We start from the raw sequence: 26,593 nt of genomic DNA on the forward strand, positions 1-26,593 counted from the left end.
GTAGCGTCTTTGTTCTTACCTGTAATTTTCCTCAGCATTTGGCAGGTATCAGCAACCTCTCCTGTCCAGGACACCTTCGATTTAAGTCCAGCTCTACTTCAGAAAAGCACCCGAAAAAATCGACCTTCCCCAACCACCTGATCACTTTCTTTGTCTGAGTCTGTCTTAAGGTACACCTCCACAGATACTCCAGGAAATACAGCAAGTTTTAACACAACTGAGAAGGAATTCCAAGAGCTGCTACTTATACAGGTGACTCACATAAAAGACAGCTAGAGAGAAATAGTTGTTGCTGGAGAAGGAGTTGAGTCAAGCTCCACCCCTACAATAAAGATTAAATATCTCCACCCTTCTTGGCAATTAGTTTTTTAAAATCACATGGTGAATAAACTGCACTGAACAAGGTAACTATAGGTATCTTTGGCAAGAGACCATGGCCATCTCTTTGCTCAATAATGGATTATAGTAGCTGGACACATAATGGACCAGAAAGAGTTCCAAAGTTCCATGTAATACTATTTGAATTTTATTGGTTGGGGGAGAAAGGTGGGGGTGGGGTGTGTGGGGGGTGTTTTTTCACATTTTATTTTTGTCGATGCCATTTCTTTCAAAATCACATTCATTTATGATTACCGCCCAGCCAACCACCTCTTTTCATAAAGGCTGGGGGGTGGGGGGACAGTTCAGCAAAACTAACCAGCATTCACCTTAATCTGACAGTACATGCACTGTTCCACAGCACTGTACCTGATCCCTGAAATAATGGGGGATGGGATATTTTCCAAACTCTTCTTGTCAAGCTTGGTCAAAGTAAGCACTAAGTATTCAATTTCATTTTTCTTTTTCATTCTTTCCATTTACATTGTGTGTCAAGGCTTACTGATTGCAGACCCAGTGCTTTATCCCCTGTGCCATCTTTGGGTCAAAGGCATAGACTTTTTAGCCACTTTGTTAGCATAGCTCCAAACTACTTCCTAGGATAATTAGATTAAGTACCAATGTACAAGCACATCTGTCTCTTTCCTCTATAAAAGTCACATCAAGCAAAAAGATATCAAAGAGAAGTCCACAGAAAAATACTTTATAAGATTTAGTGATATTCTGAATAAAAACACATTTAAAGCAATTAACACCTATATAATTCTAGTCAATATATACTTTAGGAACTATAAAATGTACCGTAATAGATTTGGAAAGTGTCCTCACAAAAACCTACTCAATATTAATGTCCAAGGCCAATCAATCTAAGGCACCTATAAAAAGATCAAGATTTCCTTACCACATGAAAAACTGACTGAAGACTAGCAGAAATAACACTTGGACCAAGCCACACTTGACCATGATCATAATCCTGACTGTATCCTTAACATTCATCTATAAAAATTTAAAACAATGTTTTAATAGATGTACCCAAAAATCAGTTTCCAAGCTACATTGTACAAAAAACTGTTGAAATATAAAGATCTATCAGAAAAGATTAAAATAAGGTGATATGGTGCTCCCTGTTGTAGCAGGTGAGTAGCAGGTAATATTGTGGATAGGTTAGCACTACTTCCAGTCTGGACTATAGACAAAGTAAGTTGCTTTCAAATAAAAGGCTGCCCATCTATCCTCTCCTCTATAAAACTCTTTAAACAGAAATAATAGTAAAAATAAATCTTAACCTTCCTCCATGTAGATGCATTTCCTGAGACCTCCAACATGCAGTGATGAGAAGAATAAAAGACTTTTAGGTCTCCACTACTTCCCAAATGGTTAACCTCATTAACCACTTGTCTCAGATGATAGCTAAGGTAATTCCAAAACCAAAGGATTTCAATTGGATTTAACAATGAAAGAACCTATCTGATGCAACATACCTCGTCACTTAAAGTTTTGCAAAATGAGATTTATTTTCCATAAACATTTTAGCTTATACAAAATTCAAATTACTGGAAGAAAAATACTGACATAAAAGAACAATGAAAATGAGGCCAAGATGAAAGGGAACTGAGGTAAATCTGACTTTAGCCAACACTGTGTCCACTCCAGAGAGCAAGCTGACAATAAGTTATGATTATAATAGGGCTTGCTTAGGTTAAAGAGAACAGTGGTAAAGAAAATAATTATAAGGATAACAGCTTACATTTGTACAGCTTTTCAAATTTACAATCTGTTTTCCTTTCAACAGGACTAGGAGACACACAACCTAAGGATTATCCCCCACTTCCATTTTAGAGACAGACAATTCAAGGTTCAGAGACATTAAGTGACTTGACCTTGGCACACAATGAGCAAGATCCAGACAAAGATCTTCTTACTCAGAGTCAATTCAGCTCAACAACCATTCATTAAGTGGCTACAATATGGAAGGTATCAAACCTGCAGCTAAGTGTAGAAAGAAAATAAATAAAACAGAACCTGAGTTTAAGTGGTAGCAGTGGTGGTGGTGGTGGTGGTGGTGGTGGCGGCGGCGGTGGTAGAGAAGAGGATAAAGCATATATATTAATAAAAATAATGCAACTGAGGAGGGAGAGAGAACCAACAACTGGGAAAATCAGAGAAGACTTCATAGAAGAGGGGAGCATCTGCACTGACGCCTGAAGATAAAGATTCTGATGAATGGAGGTAAAAGCAAAAAAGGAGTGCTGGAGGGTGGCAGGATGGGTTCTGCAAATGCCTTGAGGAGACAGAGACCAAAGACAGTATTTGAGCTTGGTGGAATATAGAGAAATTGGAGAAAGAAAGAAGTAGGAAATAAGATTGGAAAAAATGTTATTTCAAGAGGGAGCCTGATTAGTTATGGATCAGGAAAGTCATTTTGGCAATTATATAGAAGAGGGACAGAGGGAGAGACAGAGATGGACAGAGAGACAGAGAGAGGCACAGACAGAGAGACAGACAGAAAGAGAGGGAGAAGGAGAAAGGGGAAGAGAGAAAGAAAGGAGAGGAGGGGGAAGGATGGCTGGGAATGGGAGGGAAACAGAGAAAGAGAGACAGAGATAGAGAGAGATTCGAAGCAGGCAGATTAATTAATAATATTAAAAAGAGTCTAAGTGACAGGTGGTGAATATCTAAACTAGGGTGATGGCTGCGGGAAAGGAATAAACAAGATCTGACAACTTTTTAGATATGAGGAAAAAAGGAAAGAGTAGATGATGAAAAAGAAGATGATGATGATGATGATGAAGATGGTGATGGTGATGATAGGTGAAATAATAGTAGATCATGTTATAGATTTGGAATAGGGAAGACTCTGCTCAAACCCTACCTCTGATGCTAACTCACATTGTGACAGTGAAAAGTCATCCTGGCTCCCTAAGTCTCAGTTTCCTCATCTGTATAAGGAGGGAATTGGCCTTGATTACCTCTGAGGCCCCTTCCAACTTTAAATCTAAGACACTAAGACCCTGTAAATCTTGTAAAGCGGAATGCATAAATTATATCTTTTGATTCTTAGAATAACTCTATTAGAGCGGCGCTGTTATAATTTCCAATGATAATAACAGAAATAAGCTAATAAGTGTGAGATAACTGTGATGGTATGAATGATATAAGGGAAAGATTAGAATTTCCTCAAAAGAAAGAGGAAAATTTGCAATAAGGGGGAAGAAAATTAGTTTCATTTTAAACATGGTGTTTCAGAGGACTAAGATTTCCAGGAAGAGGTACTTTGAAGCAAATTGAAAATGTGAGTAAAACTAGGGTTGTGTGTGTATGTATGTATACACACACATATATATGATGCATGTGTGTATGTATATATGCATATCTATTACATATGTTAGATAGATAGACAGATATCATCAAACCCATGAGACCTAGTGAGATCTCCCAGAGAGTGTTGAAAAAGAAGAGATGACCCAGAACAGCAGCGCCCTGATCCATACTAAGCATGCAAATTGTCTGTACTACACCACATGGACCTATCAACTCAGAGGGGTAAGAATACTGTGGTAATGTCACACAGGATTCCTTACACTTCAGGCTACCTCCCTATGCTTCTCCTGTCCCCTGTGATCTATCACTCCAATTATATTCCTCTAGCACCTGAAAAAACAAGGGGAAAGGTCCCTTCTATTGTTCTCTAGTTGTTTTCAGTGCATTTGCATGTTCTAAGTGCCACCAAGACAAATCCCTTGGAGTGCTAGGGATTTTCTAGGCACTGGACAAATGTTGTATACTTGTCTGAACAACCCAGAGAGAACACCAAAGAAGGTAACAAAGAATCATGGCAAGCCGTGAGTTGGGTTATCTGACCTGGAATAAGGAGAGGAAAAACAGTTTTACTCTCCACATCTTCTGTCATACTGTTATTTTATGAATACTTAATGTTGACCAGGTTTTGCCTAGGAACAAAAAATAAAATTTCATATCTTCTTATTTTTAATTATATGCTAAAAATTTCCTTTCATCACAAGCACATACTTTTAAATTCACATTTAATTCATAATTTAATTCAATCCATTTTTGAAGAAATTGAGGAATTTTTAAATATACTGAATCACAAATGATCCATGAGGATATCTAATAATCCTGAGGGCCATTTTGAGATGATCTGTCCTAAGGAAAGGCTAATGAGCTGGGGGAAAAAAGTGGTAAAGCTCTCCAATCAAGATATTTCCTCAAGAGGGAAAAAGAAAAGGAAAGATGAAAATTCGTGAGCCATATTTGATTTTTTAAAAATTCTTGAAACAGAAGTTCAAGTCCAAGTGGACAGCAAAGTGTTCCAGATGGAAGATTGTGTTTCTAAAATCTAAAGTAAGATACTGAACAAAAAGAATTTCATTCTGAAAACACTCCTATAATGAAGAATAACAATTATAGCGCATATCTAGATGGTGATTTAAGGTTGACAAAACATCTTCTGCACCACAACTCCAACAGTCACACAAGAACAAATATAATTACTCCCATTTTACAGATAAAGAAACCGAGTCTTAGAGTAGAAAATAAGTGGTGTGCTTAGGATCACATCATCATTAAGTGCTGAAATCAGAATTCTACAGTGGGATTTCCTGAGTCCATGTCCAGGGCTCTTTTCCTTGTCTGCATCATGGTTAATACCCTAGTGTTATTTATTTGATCAGAAGGAAAAAACAGAATAAAAATGCTAGGAATGAACAAGTTTCCTGTTGTGTGTAACATCAGTTACAGTAAAAGAGAAACTAGGACAGTTGGAGGAGGAGGAATAAATTGAACAAAACAGTGATGACATGACACAGACAATTTCTTTATATAATAGCAGAGGCAAGGCCTGGTGATTAGAACACACAGTTCTGAATTTCCTTGTGGGTCTAACACTGCCTTTTTCTAACTTTAGGAAGCCCTCAATTTATATGCATTATAGAAAGCATTGGCTGGTTAGATTCTTTACAGAAGTAGCACGTGAATGAAATAGTGATCTTATACAATGACTTTAAGAGGAAACCCCAATTTTGCTTGGAAATGGGGAGTACTCCCGGTGGAGTCTTCTAATACAAAGGGACTAGATTCTAGAAGTTGGTTTTTAGGACTATTTACCAGCAAAACAGTTGAATCATAGCCATAAAAGTCCAAGTTTGGCACACTGGGAATACGGAATCATATATGTATGTGGGGGGGAGATATATAGACACACACACACATATATGTATATTTATATATACGTGTATACATACACACATGTGTGTTGTGTATATGTATGTGTATATATACATATATATGATTTTAGAATCAGGTGAAGAAGGAAGGATAATGAACTGAAGTAGAAGAAAGATGTTTGGGGAAGAGAGAGGAGAGAGAAGGAAGTGACTTTTTTTCACTTTCTCTCAGCTATGGGTGAAAGCTAAGGAAAATCTTGAAATATATATAGTTCATCTTACCATTGCCCTTTCCACATCTTTCAGCTACTGGTACCTCTCCTTCTCTAGGGTCCAACTTCCTTCCAGCTGCCCCAGAGTTCTCAATGCCAAATTTTCCTTAGGCCTCCACTTGGAACAAGTGGACCCAATCCCCAAAACTCTTTTTCCACAATAATCAATATTCCTGTCACCTCAGGACAGCCCATTTCCATTAGATATTTCGAGGTAATAAAATGGAAAAATCACTATACTGAGACTCTAGAGAACTGAATTCCAACTCTGACCTTAATTTGCCAGGTATATTGAGGTACAACACAAATTTATCTTATATGCAAAATAAAAGACTAAATTTAAATGATCTCTAAGTTCCTTCTAGCTGTGGAATTCTAAGATCCCATTACTCTCATAGGATTAAGCTAATTCACACTAACATGTGAATGACAAAAATCCCAAAGATGTCTACATTTTTAAACTATGCTTATTAATCCCTATTTTTAAGTGATGGAATTTGGTGCTGAAACCATGCAAAGTAGGAAAAATTGGACAACTTAGATAAAGATATTTTTGGGTACCACCATGTATTATAGGCCTACCTTGCCTAGCAATTCTTCTCAGAGGCCAAATTCCCCCTAAAATGATTCGGTTTTTCATAGCTACTTTCTTTTGTCTACTTTTGAACCCACAGATTTTATAAAGATCTGTGTTGCTTTTTTTTTCCACAGTAGCTCCCAAAAGCAGCATCAGAAATGGAAAAAACAGAGCAGGGACAGCTGTTGTAAGAATGAGTCACTTATAAGCCAGGAATGGTCTGTAGAGGAAAAGCTTCTATTAATCAGAGCCTAGCTAACATAAATCGTTAAAAAAAAAAATTAATTTTTTTTTTATTGTACTTCACTTTGTGGAGAAAGCAGTGAATCCTAAGGGAAAAAAATTTCATACTCAAATAAAGATCAAACAAATCATAAAATGATTTCCATACCGTACCTTGAAACCAAGGCTCAGAATCATGGAATCTCAGAGCCAGAAGAAACCTCAGAAGTCATAATCCACACTCACAAGGAATTCCACAATTTGTGACCAAGCTCCATTGTTGTTTTGGTTATCTAGTCATTCAGGGCAGCTAGATGGTGCAGTGGATAAAGCACCAGTGCAGGAGTCAGGAGGATCTGAGTTCAAATCTCACCTCAGACATTTGACACTCACTAGCTGTGTGACCTTGGGCAAGTCACTTAACTCCAATGACCTCATCTTGGGTCATCTCCAGTCATCCTGATGAATATCTGGTTACTGGATTCAGATGGCTCTGGAGGAGAAGTGAGGCTGGTGACCTGCACAGCCCTCCCTCACTCAAAACAAAGTCAAGCGCCAAGTCATGTCATCATTTCTCTGATGGCATGGTCTTCTTTGGCAACGAAGGACGAACACAGACAGATCTAGTCATTCAGTTGTGTCACCTCTATGGGACCCCATGGGCCACTGTTCATGGGGTTTTCTCTGCAAAGATGTCAGAGTAGTTTCTCACTAGACAGGGAAATCTGACATTCAGAATCTGAAGCACAACAAGATTCTGAAAAAACATCCAACTTTATTCCTAATATATACTTAATAATACTGAAAGACAGACTGATGGTTTGATTAGGTTTTGTTTAAATAAAAACCAATACAGGTCAGAGATAGCAAAGTTTAATGGATAAAGAGCCAACCTCTGGAGTCAGGAAGACCTGAATCCAAACCCTGCTTCTGACATACATAGGCTATAAGAATGAGGATGAGTCACTTTACCTTTCAGTGTATTCAGACAACTATCCAAAGACTACATTAAAGGGAAGTTACTCACCCGACTTGGTAGAAGAAATTTCCTGGTTGGAAGTTCCCTACACTAATGAAATTATAAGTCTGGTTCCAAAGAAAAAAGATGCTCAAGATTAGGTCAAAAAAACAAATTCCAAGTGATTAGTGTTACAATAACTGGGGCAGGCAACACATGCCAAAATAATGTTCTAGAAAGCAAAGAAGCCCAGTAGGGATTATGTGTAGAGATTATGCTCTTAAATTGGGGTGAGGAGTTGTTCATTTAGAAGGAGGTCATATGGGCTTTTTGGTAGTCTCAAAAGCTGGAGGAATATACGATAGTGCTTTCACTATTTTCCTGGAGCAAGTATAAGTTATGTGGTAGGGACTTGCAAAGGTCCTCAACATCTCATATTAAAAACACAATAAAACCTCCCTTAATTGTATTAACTCAGAATCTATGACATCTTGCATGGGATTTGGCCTCAAGACTAGCTTTATTACATGAATGCAATAGGAGACAGGAGACTCTCAGGCTGGTGATCAGAACACAAAGTTCTGAATTTCCTTGTGGATCTAACATTTTTTCTGTCCATTGTGCAGATATTACAGGCTCATCTGTAAGACAGATACACCCACGTCTTAGAACTTATTTACAAACAAGTAATGTGGAATCATTATAAATTACTTTTATAAACGAACTAAAACTGGTTCCATAAGCCTTTACTTGCCAACTTTAGGCAGAGGATCATTCAGGATTGTGTTAATTATTTGGGACAAGCAATAATTTTGATATAGTTTCATTTTTTAACCACAATGACAGTGTGTGCTTCTATCAACACCAAACTAAAAGCCTGTCCTTGATCAGATGAAGCAGATTGAGCTGGTTTCTCGGAAGTTCAGTTGTTTCTTTCTCATTTAGGTGATGTATTTCTATTTTGTTCTATTTTTAATTTAGAGTTTCTTTAAAATGACTATTACTTCAAGGAAACATTAAAAAATGTTGAGTACACGTCAGTGCCTGTTAGAGATATAGCAATGGCTGTTGGCTTGGGAAAAATCAGGAATTTTCAAAGATCATTCAAGCCCACAATGAAACAGGATCAGACACACCAAAATACAAAGCAAAAGGAAACTGGAAACAATGCAAACTGACATAAAAATATTCAGATTATAAACAAAGACTTTCGGTGGGAACTGGCAGCTGGAAGGGTTATTATTGATTATTCTACAATGTAACGTTATTCGCAAAGCTGGATGAAGAGCAAGGAACCAAATAAAAGGGAATAAAAACAGCTGCTGACCGTTGCTATGGAAAAAAAATGCTTGTTGTGGGCAAGGCAATTCTACTCTGGAGTACTGAAGGTTTTGTTTTAAAACGTAATTTTTTACTGACAAAACTAATTTTTTCAATCAAAGCTATGCCGAAACAATTATTATAAGTCCAGGTGAATCTGTAAGACCTGAGCATCTTCATTAGATCATAAAACCTCTATCCTTAAAAAAAAAATACTTAACTTTTTTGTTTTTGTTTCTGTTTTTTACTTTTAGTGGCCTTGGAAGTCTTTTTCCCATTGAGAGAATTATGAACTCCTATAGATATATTGTTATACTGATAAGTAGAATTATTCCAGAATTACAGGGATTTTCAAATAACACCATGCTACATCCCATGAAGACATAAGGAATCAGTCCAAGAAATGAAGATAAATAGGCTTCAGTGGTCTGAAAACTGCCTTGATTTAAATCCTATTGAAAACCTAAGGATAATAATGAAAGAGAGAATTAGAAAATGACCTAATTTATCAAAGGTATGCCCATATCTTATGTAATAAAAATGCAGTTTCATGATGAAAAGACAGAACATCAAAACCTTGTGAACTTAGTATCAAATCACTTATTTTACAATTCCATCAAAAGAAGTATATATTAAATTTTTTTTAAAGATGTAAAAATTTGTAAGGTTTAATATATGTCAATACACGTAATTATTTTACTTAGTCCCAGTTAACCAGAACACTATTATGGATACAGAATTGAAAGAGAACTTGATAAGTACCTACTCTAATCCCTTCATTTAACGTGGGCTCTAAAATCTAGAGCTGAATTTACAATTTGCAGTGTTTCTTTCTACCGAACCAGGAGTTAGTATAGTTGATATCATATAGGCTTCTGTTCAGTTGCTCAGTCATGTCCAACTCTTCCTGATTCTGTATGGGGTTTTCTTGGGCACGGTGGTACCATGCCCAGCATCTCACAGCTAGTGATCATCTGATGCCCGATTTAAACACAGGTATTCCTGACTCCAGGTCCAACGCTTTATCATCTGAGCCACCTAGCTGCCTCATTACATAGGCATTTGAAAGCAATAAAATACTTCTTTACTTTGTTATAAAGTTCTTTAAAACAAATATGCTATTGTGATTCTTTGCAAAGGTGTAACTACGGGATCAGAACACCTCAAACATTCTCAGATTCAGATATTTGATTAGTTTTGATGAACTATCTTTTTTTTTAATATTTTGTTACAAAAGATGGCTCACTGGATAGAGAAAAGAGGAGTGCTCTATTTGGTAAGGAAGGTAATGTAAAAACAAAATATCCATATACACACATATCCTATATTTCAAAAGTGAAACATCTCCAAATATTCTAAATAAATCTTACTATTATATGACATGATAAGGGCAGCTTTTTGGTAAGTTTCCCCATATTAAAAAAAATTAATCACTCCTTTCCTTTGAAAACATTCCTTCCTCTTGCTCTTAGCCTTCTCCTAGAAGCTCCCCTCCTCCCTCACCCTCAAAAGGATGAAGAAAATGTACCCTTTTAAAGTATATTCTAGTGACAAACCAATACTACAATTCTAACCCTATTAAATTAGGTAAAAGTCTCAGCATCCCTAACCTTCACTTAGGAAAGAAATGAATTACGCAAAGGGTTGACAATTATCACCCCATCCCTAGATTCAGAAGGACTAACCTTTCCAAAATATCCCATTCAATGCCTTTCTGGATCAAGGCCAAGAGCATGATCATTGCTTAGGTTAGATCTGGGGAGACTGTCACTCCTGCCCAATTTTGGACTATTCAGAAATGTTCAGTGAACTAAAGAGAGTCCAGAAGCCCTAGGTTGGCATGCCCCCAAGATATCATTGGCTGGTTTTCTAAAGTGTTGGCAGCCTCCAAATTCTTAGTGTGACCTTATGATGACAGGGCCTTTAAGGCTCATCCCAAATGCTGCCTCCTTAGCAAAGCCCTTCCAGAACCCTCCACACCACCACCTGCTAAAGGGGCATGACAGCTTATTCCTTTGAACCCCCAGAGTGTTGTATCTTACCCCTCTTAATAAATGTCTGTTGACATTTGACTGGGTCAATAGCCATCTTATGACACTCCTCATTTTTCCCTCATATTATAGCTCTTTATGTTATAATATAATGCAACATGTTTTAGTGGATAAAGATCCAGGAAGACATAGGTTCCATTTCTATCTCTGGCACATGTTCATTGCACAAGGAAGAGCAAATCATTTGGGACAGCTAGGTGATACAATGGATAGGTCTGGACTCAAGAAGCCCTGAATTTAAATCCTACTTTAGACATCCACTATTTGGGCAACCCTGGGCAAGTCACAGCTTCTACCTCTTCAGTTTTCTCAGCTATAAAATGGGAATAATAGTGGAACGTACCTCACAGGATTGTTGTGAGGATCAGCTGAGATAACATTTGCCAATCACTTAGCACAATACCTGGAACATAGTAGGCATTTAAATAAATGGGAATTTCCTCTCCTTCCCAGCTCTTTTTGTTTATTGTCATTGTTGAGTCATATCAGTCTGTCCAACTCTTCATGACTCCATTTGGGGTCATCTTGGCAGGGATGCTGGAGTGGTTGGCCATTTCCTTCTCCAGCTCATTTCACAAGTGAGGAAACTGAGGCAAACAGGGTTAAGTGACTTGCCCAAGGTCACACAGCTAGTGTCTGAGGCTGAATTTGAACCCAGGAAAAAGGAGACTTCCTGATTCCAATTCCAGAGCTCTATCCGCTGGCCACCTGGCTGCCCCTCAGGCAATTCTGTAAGACCTACAATTACAGATAAACTGCATTTCTGCTTCCCGGGAGAGATTTTCTATAACCAGGAAGTCTCAACTCCTCTCCCTCTATCGTATGTTCATATATGTGTGTGCCTATGTGTGTGTATACATGTATGTATGTTGGGGTAGGGGTGCATGTGTGTTTTTCCATATACTATATGCTTGGTAATTCCCATCTCTCACAGAGATAATAAACTCCTAGAGGAAAAAGACTGTTATCTTGGTGTTCAATGCTTCAACTGATCATAGTAGAAACTCAGTATGCATTTGTTAAATTGAAACCTAAATACTCTTTCTCAGTGGAAGTCTCTCCCTCTAGCCCATGCATCTACTATTTTCTCCTGCACCAGGGCCTTTTAACCTGTGGTCTGTGAACTTTTAAACATATTTTTGATAACTATATTTTAATATATTGGCTTTTCTTGTAACTCTCTATATTTTACTTTATGCATTTAAAAACATCATTCTGTATCTTACAATGTTACATAAACAAGAAAAGAAGGTAATATGAGGAGGGAGAGAGCATTGACAAGTGGGAAGGAAGGCCTGTGTCAAGAAAGGGCTTTGCTGAAAAAGTGGAACCTGAGCTACGGCAAGAGCAGGGACAAGAAGGGTGTGTGTTCTGGGCATGAAGATGAGCTTGTGGGAGAGTTCAGACCGGAGATGGGAAGTCATATTCAGTCAAATTCAATCTGCCTAAAATTCAGTAGCCATTTTTCTTGACAAATACCAAAAAGGAAAAGAAAAAACCTCACAAAATCAAACAAACAAACCTGAATTAAAGACATAAGATAAACCTTCAAATAAAATCTTATAATCAGAACTGTTTACATTTTGATCAGGAAAAAACTCTCAGATCTCATATTTTACTTTGAAACCCTTGAATACACTTTCGCCGTGTTACATATTATGCAATAATTCCACACTTAATAGTGATGCTCACAGGTACAGGGACCATATTTTAATTCTAAATCTCCCCCAGCTGCTAGCAGACCCACAGCAGGTCTTCATGTTTGATGAATGACTCATTTTAATCTGTGGCCTTCTCACATTTCTTCTCCTTTTTATTTAAAATTAGGCCATCTTTGCTTTGTGTTTTCCGTGGGAGCCAATGTGATAGGTGTTCTTTCTATTCTGTTGACCTTACGCTGTACTCAATTCAATGGGTGAAAAAGTATGAAAAAAATCAAGCAACAAGAAACATTATTAAATGCCTACTATGGTTCAGGCACTGTGTGAGGTACCCAGGAGATGTAGAAAGATAGATGTGTGTGTGTGTGTGTGTGTGCGTGTGTGTGCGTGTGTGTAGATATAGATATATACATACATAGATATAGATATATACACACACATATGGATATATATGTGGAATAACATAAATGACATACATGGTATGGTCAAGTATTGTGATTCTTAGTGTATACTGCCAAACTGCCCTCAAAAAAAGCTGGCAATAAGATATGGTCCAATCAATAACACAAGGATTGGGTTTGTTTTCCTGTATCTATGACACTGAATTGTATCATTTTGAACTATGGTGCCTGTTTGATGGGTATGATGATATATACAATGTGATTTTTAAATTTGCATTTCTCTGATTACTAGAGAATTTGCACAGCTTTTGCAATGGTTAGGAACAATTCATATTTCTTCTTAAGTTATAGATTAATGTATTTTATTAATGTCTACATTGGAGAATAGCACTTTAAAAAATGTTTGTTGAATTTTATTGATATGTTTTACTTTAAAATCATATTCAACTTTAATATGCCTCTCCCCACTCCTTTACCAAGTAAGCTGTCCTTTGTGATAAATATTTTAAAAGAGAGAAAAAAATCACTAGGGCAAAACTAACCAACAATTTAAAAAACATTATTTTTTTTTCCTTTCCTCCCAATTCTCCCACTATTGGAAAAAACAAAAGGTAGAAAAGAAAAAAAGTTACAGAACCCCTGCATCACACAAACAGTCAAGAAGAACAAATTCTCAAATTGTTCATGCCTAAAAATATGCTTCTTATTCTGCATATTAGTCTGTCTGTCATCTTTGCAGATACAATCCAAAGCAGAGTTGGTTAGTTAGTCTGTTTGTTTCGGCTCATGCAAATCTTTCAGCAAGACTATTTATGGTTTAAAATTTCATAGTGACTTCAACTTAATAACATATTGTTAACCTCATTAAGGCTTGTGCTTCCCCCTCCCCCCCAGGGTCTTATTTAAAATGCTCGAAAATATAAACATAGAATTACAGTAAATGGTAATGAACAGTGTGCCAGATTTGGGATAAGGAAGTCCTAGATTCAAATTCCACTTTTAATACTTCCTGTGTGACCTTCATCCCTTAAGCCTTTGGGGCTCAGTTTCCTTAACTGTGAAATAGGGATAATAACAGAACCTATGTCTCATAAGACCTAGGTGGTACAGTGGATAGAGTGCTGGGCCTGGAGACAGAAAGACTCATCTTCCTGAGTTCAAATCTGGCCTCAGACACTTTCTAGTTGTGTGACCCTCGGCAAGTCACCTAACCCTGTTTACCTCAGTTTTCTCATTTGTAAAATGAGCTGTAGAAGGAATTGGCAAACCACTCCAGTATCTCTGCCAAGAAAACCTCAAATAGGGTCAAGAAAAGTCAGACATTACTGAGATGACTAAGCAACAAGGCCTCATGGTGTTGTTGTAAGGATTAAAAGGATAAAGTAAAATAGTTTTAAAACCCTAAAGCACTATTGTTACTATGATGATATGATGACATCTTACTTACAGGTATTATTACAGGTAGGAAGTAGTGAAATACAGAATGTTCATATCCCATCTTTGACCCTTAACTGTGTAACCTTGGAAAGGTCACTTAACATCCCTGGTCCTCAGTTTTTTCATCTGTGAAATGAAGGTACTAGATGGACTCTGAGATCCCAGGTTTAGATCTCTTATCCTAAGAAATGAGAGGTTTGGACAAGTGAGGATTCCAGCCACTTAACACTAAAATACTTTTCGCCACCATTTTAAGATATTAAACTTTCTAAAAAGTCATTACACAGATCTCAACGTTAGTCAATATATTACTGAAATTCATTTAAATATTTTGATGACTCAAGATTATCGACATTAGTAATTACACGGCACTGTAATAGCTTCTATCATCAGAAGCTGCTGAGGCCATATGAGGCCTTTTGTCCTTGAATTGAATTGGTGACAAAATGCTGCCTCCTTCTACAGTTTCCTTCTTCTCCTCTCATATGCATCTATTTTCTTTTTTTCCCATTAGTGCCATTGCTGATGTTACATCACTCTTACCTCCTCAAATTCCTTTTGCTTTCTTAATTCTGCCTCCTCTCTGCTTTTCCTACTGCTATTAACCCTAACCCTAAATACTCCCAGTGAGTAGCAGTGGGGCTAGCCTTTTATTGCCATCACTAGTCAAATAAATGACTCTTTTCTGAGCAATCATATTTTCAGTGATTTTTCCATCTTTAGGGATTCTTGGAGGTTTATTGTAACTGCTTTCGTTCAGTTTTGTAGCTAATCCACATGTTAAGAGTACTGAGCATAAAGTAAATGGGACATTAAAGTACCTCATTACTTCAATTAATTTATATACTTCAAAGGAGCCCTAATTTTACCGGGCACCCACTACCAACACAAACTGAAAACTTTTCATGCCTTAGTAAACAGCCTTATGAGTTGATAATCTGGTGACTGACTTTATGGTAATGAGCTTATTGGAATTTGGTAATCTGGTCTTCAGATGACAGACACACAGTCTGTTGTCCGCCATACTTGATGCCTTTCCAGCTTGGTAGGGACTTGCCGGGAGCTGAACTAGGGTGACCTTTCCACCACAATGAGGCATTATTTCCATTAATACCTCATTATTTCCATTAAGAGTAAAGTAAACAAATTACATTTTCCTTTTCTTAGTCATTTGTGATCTCATCATTTCTCGGCAAGTCTTCAAATATTATGATCCTGTAACTACTGCTTTCTTGTACTTCTAGAACAAGATGAAAAAAAGTCTAATCCCTTCCCTCTTTCTCCTATTATTTCCCTCCCCCAATCCTACAAGTCACTGGATCTCTATCAGCTGTGTATTGTTTCTCCTCCCAACCACTCCTTATGATTATAAAACAAAATGCTATGTTTCTATTAAAAACAATTCTTCTAAAAATAACATGCATAAGTTTGAGGAGCATTGGGGGGGAGGGGAGGGAAGAAGGAATCAGGTGATCCCATTTGCCTTTTTTCAATTTCGTATTCCCTTTGGGGATGAATCAGGGCAAAGCCAAGGAATGCTGGTTCATGGTTTTTCCCCTGCGGAGGGTCCAATGAAATAGTTGCCACAGGTCTTGTTCAGAACTGTTGAGTTTAACATTCACCACCACTGCCAGCCTCCATTACTTTCTGAAATTGTTGACCTTAATACCACATTAGTAACTTAGGTGGCCTTATGTGGACTAATGACCTAGGTAGCAGAGAGCATTAAATGAATCACAATGAAAGAGATGCCTAGAATAAGTTCTGTATTTTGTGAATGGGTTAATACCTAGTAAGGGACAAGCTAAAGGATACCATGACAAATCTGCTAATAAATAAGGATGGGTAGGCCCCACAATTCCAAAAGGCCATATTTAAATCATAAATCCTTTCACTGGTAATAGCCATGATGCTCCAACAGCAAGCAGCTGATTTTAAGCTCAGAAGACTCATTTAAATTAGGCTAATGAGATTCACGAGTGCAAAGCTTGCAATATGGGGGAAGGCCTCTTTTGGTTAAAAATAAACTATGATGATATATTACAGTGTATAAATATTAGTATTCAAGCAGCGCAGGCTTTCAGGGTCTGCATTGCTAGTTGTGTTCTCAGGAAGTCTGACAGCATTATGTCTCATGGTTAGTTGGAGCAGAGTGGTTACAACGTACCTTTGGATTTGGAAGACGTGGGTTTAGATTCTGCTTCTGACACAAGCTAGCAGGTTCTGTCTCCTCCCCCACAAAAGTCTAAGGCAATGAATGCATTAGAGACTTTCCCAGTAGAGAAAGTTTCCACAAGAAGATCACATCCCCCATACTCAGAGAATCATGTATTCAACCTCTCCCCATTCCAACCCCCCAAATTAGCTAACATACAGAAAATTTGATTAAATCATATTAAAGGCATAAAGATAACGGTATCCATTCACCATTATGATAATATGTATTAATTTAGGTGTTAACATATTTTAGGAAAAAAGATCACATCCCCAAATCCAAATCAACAAACATTAATCATTTCTGTGTATAACATTTTGTTAGACCTATCAACAGAAAATGTCATGTAAAGGCATTTCTATAATGTACTTCTGTGAACTCTTGATCTCTTAAAAATATATATGGATATAGATATAGATATAGATATATATAGATATATATATATATGGAAGTATGGGATTTGGGCAGGAGTGCCAACATGCCGCACTCATTGTGATTTTTTTAAAAGTAATTTTAGGCATAGATTGCTAAATTGGATTGTTAAATTATAGATTGTTAATTGTTAAAATTGGACTAGATCATAGGGACTGTCCCCTAGTCCTATTCATTTTACAGATAAGGAAAATGATGGGCAAAGAGATGAAGTGAAATTCAAAGTCACATCTTCTCCAAGGTTATATGACTACACACACACACACACACACACACAGAGTCTCCCTCAACAAGAAAGAGATATGGTTTCATTTTTGCCCTTGTATCCCCTGACTTATAGAAGGTTCAAGAGACATAGTTTCCAGATAACTAATTGCTTTATTAAGCATGCTAATAATTAATAAAAGGGGTCAGTGACACTCTTGAATGCCAAAGACCCCTCATGGAACTCACTCAATGTTTATATGCCCTTGAAAGAGTGAGTGAGCCTCAGGGTGGCAATCAACTCTGATTGGTTAACAAGTAATGAAAGAATGAATATTATGATAAGAGGTGGACTTATCTAATGAGGGTCTGGGGGAATGTGACTTTGATTATGTCATTTACTTCCAAGTCTTGGGTAATTTAGACAAAGGAGGTCCCCCCTTTCCCCAAACCTGAGTGGAACACAATGGCCTTCCCCACTTGGGTGAGGTCTGAAGAAGATTGAAGAGAAAGTTGGTCCAATCTTATTTTTGGCAATGTCCATTAGATGCTAGCTTAACCTAGTAGAGAACGAGGATCTAAACGGTGGAAAAAACCTGAATCTCCCCAATAATTGGTTACTTAACAATGATTTCTCTCAAAGCCTACGTGCCTGGCACATAGGAGCTAAATAACTGCTTTCCAGAGTAGTACTGATAGATAACCCAGCAGGTGACCAGCAGCAGAGTTAATGTAGCCTTTGCTTGACTTCAGTGATAGAAAATTTGTAATCTAATGAATTATCCAAGGTCAGTTTTTGATAACTTTAAATGTTAGGAAATTTCCCTAATTTCAAGCCTAAATTTGTCTTTTAGTAACTTACACCCACGGCTATTAGTTGCACCCACTGGAACCAAATGCAACAAATCCAGTCTCTCTCCTTCACAGGAAAGCCCTTCAAACATTTGAAGACAGCTCTCTTCGCTCTGGGAAAGTGAGGTGGTACCATGGATAGAGTACCAGGCCTGGAGTCAGGAAGTCTCATCTTCCTGAGTTCAAATCTGGCTTCAGACACTTACTAGCTGCAAGAGCCTGGGCAAGTCACTTAACTGTTTGCCTCAGTTTCTTATCTGTAAAATGAGCTGGAGAAGAATGTTTGTCCTTCATTTTCAAAGAGGACCATGACATCAGGGAAACGGTGACATGGCTTGCAGTTGACTTTGATTTGAGTGAGGGATGGTTAAACCTCTCTAGTATCTCTGCCAAGAAAATCCAAAATGGGGTGGCAAAGTCAGGATATGACTGCAAAACAGCTGTGTTCCTTCAATCTGTCCACATATAGCATGAACTCTAATTCGAATCCTTTTGACATCTTGATTTCCTTCCTTTGAACCCTACTTGCCACTCTACCCCCTCATCTGTCAGCATTTCTCCTAAAATATAGGAAACCAAACAGAATTACAGTGTACATGTGTTGTCCTAATCCTGGGAAGTGAAACCTCCCTATAATCAATCCAAAATTGCATTATTTCCTTCAGTTGCCATGTGATATCTATGACTCTTAGGGTCTTCGCAATCCCCTAAAACCTCCAGATCTTCAGTCAGACTTCTGTTTGATCAGACTTTTAATCTTTTACTTGAAATGAATATTTAATAGACTCAATCATTACAGATGCTTCATTGCTGTTTTAAAAGAAAATGGTAAGTAGCATTTCAATAAACTCAAAAAAATCTGACGTACATTCAGCTTGATAATGACATCTCTAGAATGACAATATCTATATTTCTGACTTTACTAATTTTTTACAAAGCAAGAGATGACGTTAGGTGGTCTTTTCTTAATAGATAGTGAAATTGATGGGCAATTTCAGAATACAATTTTTTCAAATATGCTCAAGCAATACAAAAGTATTCATTCTCTTATAATTTGCCTATTTATTAGAGCAGGCTTTTTTCAAGTACTGAATGAGAAAAGATAGTTTTTGCCTTGCTTGAGGTAGAGATATTGTTAAATTAATTAAAACCTAATGTCTACAAAGCTAGAAAAGTGACTTTTCACTACTCTGTTCAATGAGTATTTACTGGGCACCTACTATGTGGCAGGATGATGTACTTTGAGGACCCTTCTAGGACCTGGGGAAAACACAAGAGAATGGTCAGGCATGTTTTTCTCCTGGTTAGCATGAATTAATAAGCTTTTGGAGTTGCAACCAAAATGGTATATTTACTCTCCTTCATTTCCCTCTGGGCTCCACTGTTTGTTATTTTCTCCTTTCTCCACCATGCCTCTGGGATGGTACATTTTCTTCCCCCACCTCTTTTCAGCTTTTATACATTGCCTTTCCTCATTAGAATATAATTTCCAGTCTTTCATTTTGACTTCTTTTTGTATTTCCACAGTGCAAACACAAAGTAAGCTCTTAATAAAGATGATGAAGGGCCAGGAAATGCCGCCTAGAAATAAGTGGTGTTGGATCGTTAGAGTTTCTTCTGAAATTCCTTACACTTTATGACTAACAGTAAAACTACAGATTCTACAAAAGGTAGCTAAACATAATGAGCTCAAGACAAAACACTGAAAAAGACCAATTCAAGATTCACTCGAGCTTCCTAATTATCCAACAAAGGGTGAGTTCACCTCAGAAGATACGCTGGCTAAGTGACACTCCAGTATCACTTTGATATGTACAAATAAAACTTTGATCCCAATTTAAAGATTATTAAGGCCTAAGGAAAAAAAATTTAAATAGCCAATGGAAAACATAAGGCTAAAGAACAAAAAAGCAGAATTAATTGGTAAGGCACATATGAAGTGGATTCTCCAAAAAACAGTTAATGCCTTAGGTTTCTTGTAATATTTTCTATTTTCTCCCAATGAACATAGAACAACTAAGTCATTCGATGGGATTGCAAAGCACCCAAGGAAGTTATTATTGACTTTACCTAGATTAAAAGGGGCTAAAGATGAAGGAAACAATGATATACTAGGAAAAAAAATTGTAGTGGAAAAAAACCTGGCCCAGGCCATGGGAAAACTAGATTATAGCCTGTGCTTTCCTCACTGGCTGTGTGATTATCAGACAAGTTATTTTGCTTCCCTTTACATCAGTTTATAAAAAGAAGGGTTGAACCAGATGAACTCTAAAGGGTTCTTCCAGCTCAGATGTTCTACAACTATGTCCTATAATCCTTTGGACTTTGATTTCTAAATAGAAAACATGGGTAATAGAAAGCTAGCTGGATTCATCCTTAGGGCACCTGAGTTCTTAGTCTAAGTTTCCTCATTTTTAAAATTAATTTTTAATAAATTAATTTTTAACAAAATAATAAATAAACACAATAAGAACATTTGATCTCTGTGAAATTTGCCAATTCTCATTCAAATCCTACCCTTTGATCCAGGCAATACCAATACCCCTACAAAATCAAAGAAAGGGGAACCATAGGTACAAAATATTTGTAAAAGCCCTTTTCTGTAATGGCAAAGAACTGGAAACTAAGGTTGGGAGGAGGGAGAGATTCACTAGCTGGAAAATGGCTGAACAAATTATAGTGAATGAGTATATTATTATTCCATAAGAAATTATGAAAGCACTGGTTTCAGAAAAACCTGGGAAGATTTGTATGAACTGAGCAAAACAAAGAGAACAATTTATAAAATAACAGCAGTACTGGAAAGAAAAACCACTTTGAAGGACTTCCAGAACTCTGTTCAAAGTAACAACTAACCACATTGTGCTAGCCAGTCAACAATGAAGAAGGCTCCCCACCTCCTGACAGTGAAGTGATGCACTCTAAGGCAGAAAATGACATGCATTTTGGGACATTGTGATAATGCAGGAATTTCTTTGACTTGACTATGCATTTTTACTCTTTAATATGATTAAATTTATTTTTAGTTTCCAATATTCAGTTCCACAAGCTTTTGAGTTCCAAATTTTCTCCTCCTCCCCAAGACAGCAAGCATATCAGATGATACAGGCTCTACATGGACATTCACATTAAACATATTTTCACATTAGTCATGTTTATGCATGGTTTTCTTAACAAGGGTTTTTCTCTTCCTTTTTTTTTTTTTATTTGGGAAGGGGGAGATGAAAGAAATAAATGTGTTTTTTTAAATAAAATAAAAGATTGGTTTTATTATTTGTTTTAAAGGAAAAAAAAATCTAGGGGGGCATCAAGTAGGGAATGAGATACTAGATAATCTCAGGAACCTGAGATTGGATCAGGCTGGTGCAGGGCAGCCTGAACTACAGCTCCCTCTGCTGTGTAACCTCATCTGACTCACCTGCTAAATTCCCTTACCAGACAGGGCAAGCATCAGCTAGCTCACCAGTTTACACTGGTTGGGGGGTGGCTGGCAGAAACGAAATCTATAGAGAAGAAACATAGAGTTCAACCTGGGCTGCAATGATTAGCCACTGACCTGGTTAAGTGCACTGGGATCATTTACATTAAAGATAATTAACCAGGCTAAGTGGCCCCTTGGGAAGAGATCAGAGTTCACTAGCAGAAAAATGCATTCAGATAAAGTAGCAGCTCATTGTTGCCAAAAAGTGTTTGGGTCATTTCAGGAGAAGGGCATTGCTCCGGGATCGGAAGCAGGGATACTTCTTGGTCGGTAGATTTTTTCCCTTTTAGACAGTCTTCTTTTATGACTCTAATTTGTCAACAAAATACTCTCATTTCTCTTTTGTTAGAGATACAATTGTGCTCTAGGCAGGAAAGTCTATTTTTCTATAGGATATTTAATTCATAAATACAAATTTACCAGGAACAGTTTATTGGTGTAAGTATTTGTGTCTTTTTGGGTCCTAGGTGGTACAGGGGATAGATTTTCTGGTCTGGAGTAAGAAGGACCACAGTTCAAATTTGACCTCTGAACTTTACTAGCTGTGTGATCCTGGGCAAGTCACTTCAATCTGTTGGCTTCAATTTCCTCATCTGTAAAATGAGCCAGAGAAGGAAATGGCAGACCACTCTAGTATCTTTGCCAAGAAAACCCCAAATGGGGTCACGAACAATCAGATATGATGGCAATGACTGAACGACAACATTAGTTTCTTTATTTTTTTAAAGCATTTTTAGCACTTTTATGTATTCTTTTCATTTTTGTTCACTATGGGCAACATTTCAGGTAACTTTTCCAGAGCCCCACAAAGCCTGTGACTCAATCAGTCCACGCCTTATCTCCATTTTTGCTAACTCTTCCTACCACCTACTTAGTCATAAGTATCTACCCAAATTCAGGCAGAAGAGCAAAACATGTTGCCAACTTAGTCTGACTACCCCGGTTTCAAGATTTCTGACAAATCCATCTCTAGTCATGCTTCAAGCTGCTACATGTACATCCTGACCTTTCTTCCAAAATCCTCCTCTTCCATTCAGCAGCAAGGGAGAAGTAGAAATACTGCTAACTGGATAATGAAGTGGTTTTGTAACCTTGAGGGTAAATTCAGACAATAGTTTCCTCACTCTTTATAGCATTATGTGAGAAGGAGGAAAACCTTAGAGATACCTTCCACTTAAGTATTAATTCAGTCTTTCTGAATGCCCTGTGCCCACAGAGCAATTGCAGTGGGAAAAAAAAAAATCACTGCCTTTGTTCATATGACACTAAGAAGTGAGCAGGGGTCCAGGAAACATACATCCACAAGCTAGTGCACCTTCACCGAGGAAAGAGAGGACAGAGATGCAAATTCCACAGGGTAAGTGAACAACTTATTACCATGACTGCTTGTCAGTGGCATCACCTTAGAGGTTTCAATCTGCATCCTTTATACATCACATTAAAGATATCCCAAAAAGCCTAAAGTTATGTTCCAAAAGGTTTAAGTTGACCAGTTTGGGTTGAGAATTGGGCAGGAGAACTATTAAATTGCATATGTATGTGAATCAACACTTGCTCCTGCCCAAAAGACTTCTTCATGATGTAAATCATCTCCAAATTGGAAAGCTCTTTACTACCTAGCAGACCATATTCCACCTCCATCCCAGGGATCTCACCTGTCCATGCACACAGAGGAAAGCTTATGCTAGGCTACATGAAACAAATTTCAGCCTCCTCAGTCTGAGAGCAACCACACACACGCGGGGAACTATTTATATTTTCTCGGATTAAGCTGCAGTGAAGAAAACCAGAATGGAGAAAGGCTTAATTTTCTAATCTCTAAAGTTTTAATTCCACTTAAATACATTAAAACTAAGCTTATAAACAGGTAAAAAATAAGAGAATAAAAAAGAAAACATTTCTCTAAGGTATCTCTAAGGTATTCCCCCTTCTCACACAATGTTTTCCTCAGTTTATTTGGTGCTAATTACATACCACAAGACTTCAAAACATGGAATGATAGCTTTTTTCACAGTGCCCATTTTAAATAATTCAGGAACACAAATGACAAATGTCACCATCTATTCATAAGGGGGTAAGGAGGGCAATAAAAACACCAAAAGATTTCTGCATAATACTTCCTAATGTCATTCTGAAGAGAAATCATTTCCAAGTGACATGACAGTTTGTGCACACACATAATTCCTTCCCCTTTTCCTACAGTTAAAAATAACCCTCTAAATCTTAGCGAATTTAGATCAAAGCTGAATAAATCAATATTAAAAGAATCAAATCTTAATGTTTAAAATATGCCTGGATTGCATAACCCAGAAGAACTGAACATTTAGAGGGCCACTTACCAGATGGCAGGAAGAAGACTCTTTCTTACAAGAATTAAAAATCTTATGGAGCTGGCTCTACAGATGTGGAAGATGAGTTATAGTTGCTCACAGTGGCAAGGCTAAAGGTAAAACTGCAATCCCTGCCTGTTTCTTCGGACAGGTAGTCAGAGAGATCTTCAGCAATGAGACCTGGCTGCATAAGCTCTCTTCTCTGTGGCATCGCCGGGAACACAAGCAGAGCAGTGTGGCATGTAGGTAGCCTCCTTTGGTATGGGAGCACCACATATCCCAGGTAAGTGAACTGTGAGCCACCCCCAGCCACCCCCCTAGCTGTGTGCCAGGTGGTGCTGTGCTAAGCTTGTCTAGGCTAGAAGTTGCTGCTTACAGAGCTGGAATCTGGAACAGAGTGAAAATTCAAATGTGGGGAAGAGGGAAGCAGCATTTTCAGCAGCTCCAGGGCCAAATACCATATGAGGAATTTTGCAGATTCTAGAGGTAAAAAAAGGCAACAGAAAACACAGCTTTGCTACCATTGCCCCAGCAGCAAACAGCATCATAAAAGTTAAATGTCAGACTACAAATACCTCTGTCTTTTCAGGTAAGAAGTCTGCAGGCATGACTTGACATTACCTCAGTGACCCTAGTTCTCTGTGTAAGAGCTGCTACTTGACTGACTGACTGTGAAACAATCCCCTGGGGAGAGTTTTCCCTTTAAAAAAAAAAGGTAAAGCACCAACCTAAGTAACACACGGTACCTCTGAGAGCCAATAAGAGCAAGAATAAAGCTTCCAATACATTGGACAGCTAGATCCTTTGTAAGAGATAGATGAATAGGAACTAAAGAGGGTAAGGAGGAGTGACCCACAAAGGGGAAAAGAGTATGGCAAACCACAGAGCATCAAAATGTCAAGTAGCGTTCACATCTGATAGACTGAAAAGCTAACTTCTCCTAGAGAAACGATAAGAAACACTTGGATGCCTTTGTCTGCATTTATCATTACTGATATCTCTTATCTGTACTCATCCATCCCATAACAGATCTTACTATTGATTGGATCTCCCTATTCCTCACAATAACCATCTGCAGCAAATGTGTCTTCTTTTCCCTTCTGGGAAGTGATCGAGTATGACAGAAATGCCTTTGGAATCAAAGGACTTGAGTTCTCCTACTTAATACTAATGTGACTTCATTCGTGCAGGTCACTTCTCCCAGGTTCTTATTCACCTTATCTGTAAAATAAGGGAGGCTGGACTAAATTCAGGATGAATCTGAGTTCATGAACTTTTTAATATTTTGATAACTGCAACTGTACTTTATTTTGTGCATTTGAAAATCTCTCTCTGAGAAGGGATCCATACACCTCATACTGCCAAAGAGGTTCATGACACAAAACAGGTGAAGAATTTCTGGACTAAATGATGTGGAGAGTCTCCCTTTCAGCTCTAAAACATGAGTATGACTAATTGTTTAGTGGAAATCACATTCCTTCCACTCCATTTTTTAACACCTTTCTTAGTCATCCAGGAAAGTCCATTTAAAAATAACTGCACATCAGTCAAAGACAAAAATCACATGCCAACTCCAGTGATCCCATAAAATATAAGTTGGGAAATGGGGAAGGCAGTTAGTCAGTCAAAAAGTATTTGTTTGGGAAATGTCTTTTTCCTTTTAAATTTTGGTGAGAGTGAACACAGAAACTCCTCTTTTAATAAGAACAGCTGACATCCAAAGGGAGAAAGCATAGCCCAAATAATGTCCGAATCTTAAGGCAGTATGATTTCTCCCAGAAGGCTTCTGTCACTATAAATGCATCTCTTAACTCTTGAGAGAATATCCAAAGTTTAGGTCAGAGTGGCTGATACAGTGGATATTTAATAAATGTTTGTTAAACTGAACTCAGTTTTAAAAGCCTGAAGAGATAATAGATTTTAAATTAAAGCTAGACTTTCCTCTCTCTAATTCTTGCTTTTAAGTGCTACCTCATTTCCTAGAAACTCTCATAGAATCTAATTTGATTACTATTTGAAAATAATTATTTTTTTGAAAGCCAGTGATTGTATAATACCTTTATCATCTCTGTTTCTGTGATGAGACCTTTAACAAATGTATAATTCCTGGAGGTAATAGGACTAGTTAGCCATTTCTTATAATTCAATGGATCTGTAATCTCACCAATGTGAATATCATTTCCAATGGTACAGATAATAAACCATCAGTCAATAATCTTTGTTGTTGTTAAGTCAATGTAGTTGCGTTTGACTCTTCATGACCCCATATGGGGTTTTCTTGGCAAAGTTACTGGAATAGTTTGCCAAATCCCTTCTCCAGCTCATTTTACAGATGAGGAAACTGAAACCAACAGGGTTAAATGACTTGCCCAGGGTCACACAGCTAGTAAGTGTCTGAGGCCAGATTTGAACTCAGGTCTTCTTCTTCAGGTCTGGCACTCTATCCACTGTACCACCTAGCTGCCCAATAATCTTTAGTACCTAATGTATGGTAGGAATCATGGGGGAGAGTAAAAAGAAAAAACAAACAAACCAAAAACCCTCCTGTTATTAAACTCTCATCAAGATCTTCTCATAAGTTCTCCAGGGAGGATCTACCCAATGTGTTTATGGCTTTCC

General features: G+C 37.6%; 1 protein-coding gene across 5 annotated transcripts in view; it reads right to left on the reverse strand.

Moving 5' to 3' along the window:
* Positions 1-26,593, reverse strand: part of NEDD4L (NEDD4 like E3 ubiquitin protein ligase) — a 461,142-nt gene that overhangs the window by 247,831 nt on the left and 186,718 nt on the right. The window contains exon 1 of one of the 5 annotated variants that reach the window (XM_072605956.1): positions 20-270. The exons of the other annotated variants lie outside the window; for them this stretch is intronic. The gene's annotated coding sequence lies outside the window, so the exon portion shown is untranslated. Of the gene's footprint in view, positions 1-19; positions 271-26,593 lie in introns of those variants that run through there. 5 annotated transcript variants of the gene reach the window in all.

The sequence above is a fragment of the Notamacropus eugenii genome, chromosome 4 (genome assembly GCF_028372415.1).
Source record: "Notamacropus eugenii isolate mMacEug1 chromosome 4, mMacEug1.pri_v2, whole genome shotgun sequence".
In the NCBI taxonomy this organism is placed as follows: Eukaryota; Metazoa; Chordata; class Mammalia; order Diprotodontia; family Macropodidae; genus Notamacropus; species Notamacropus eugenii.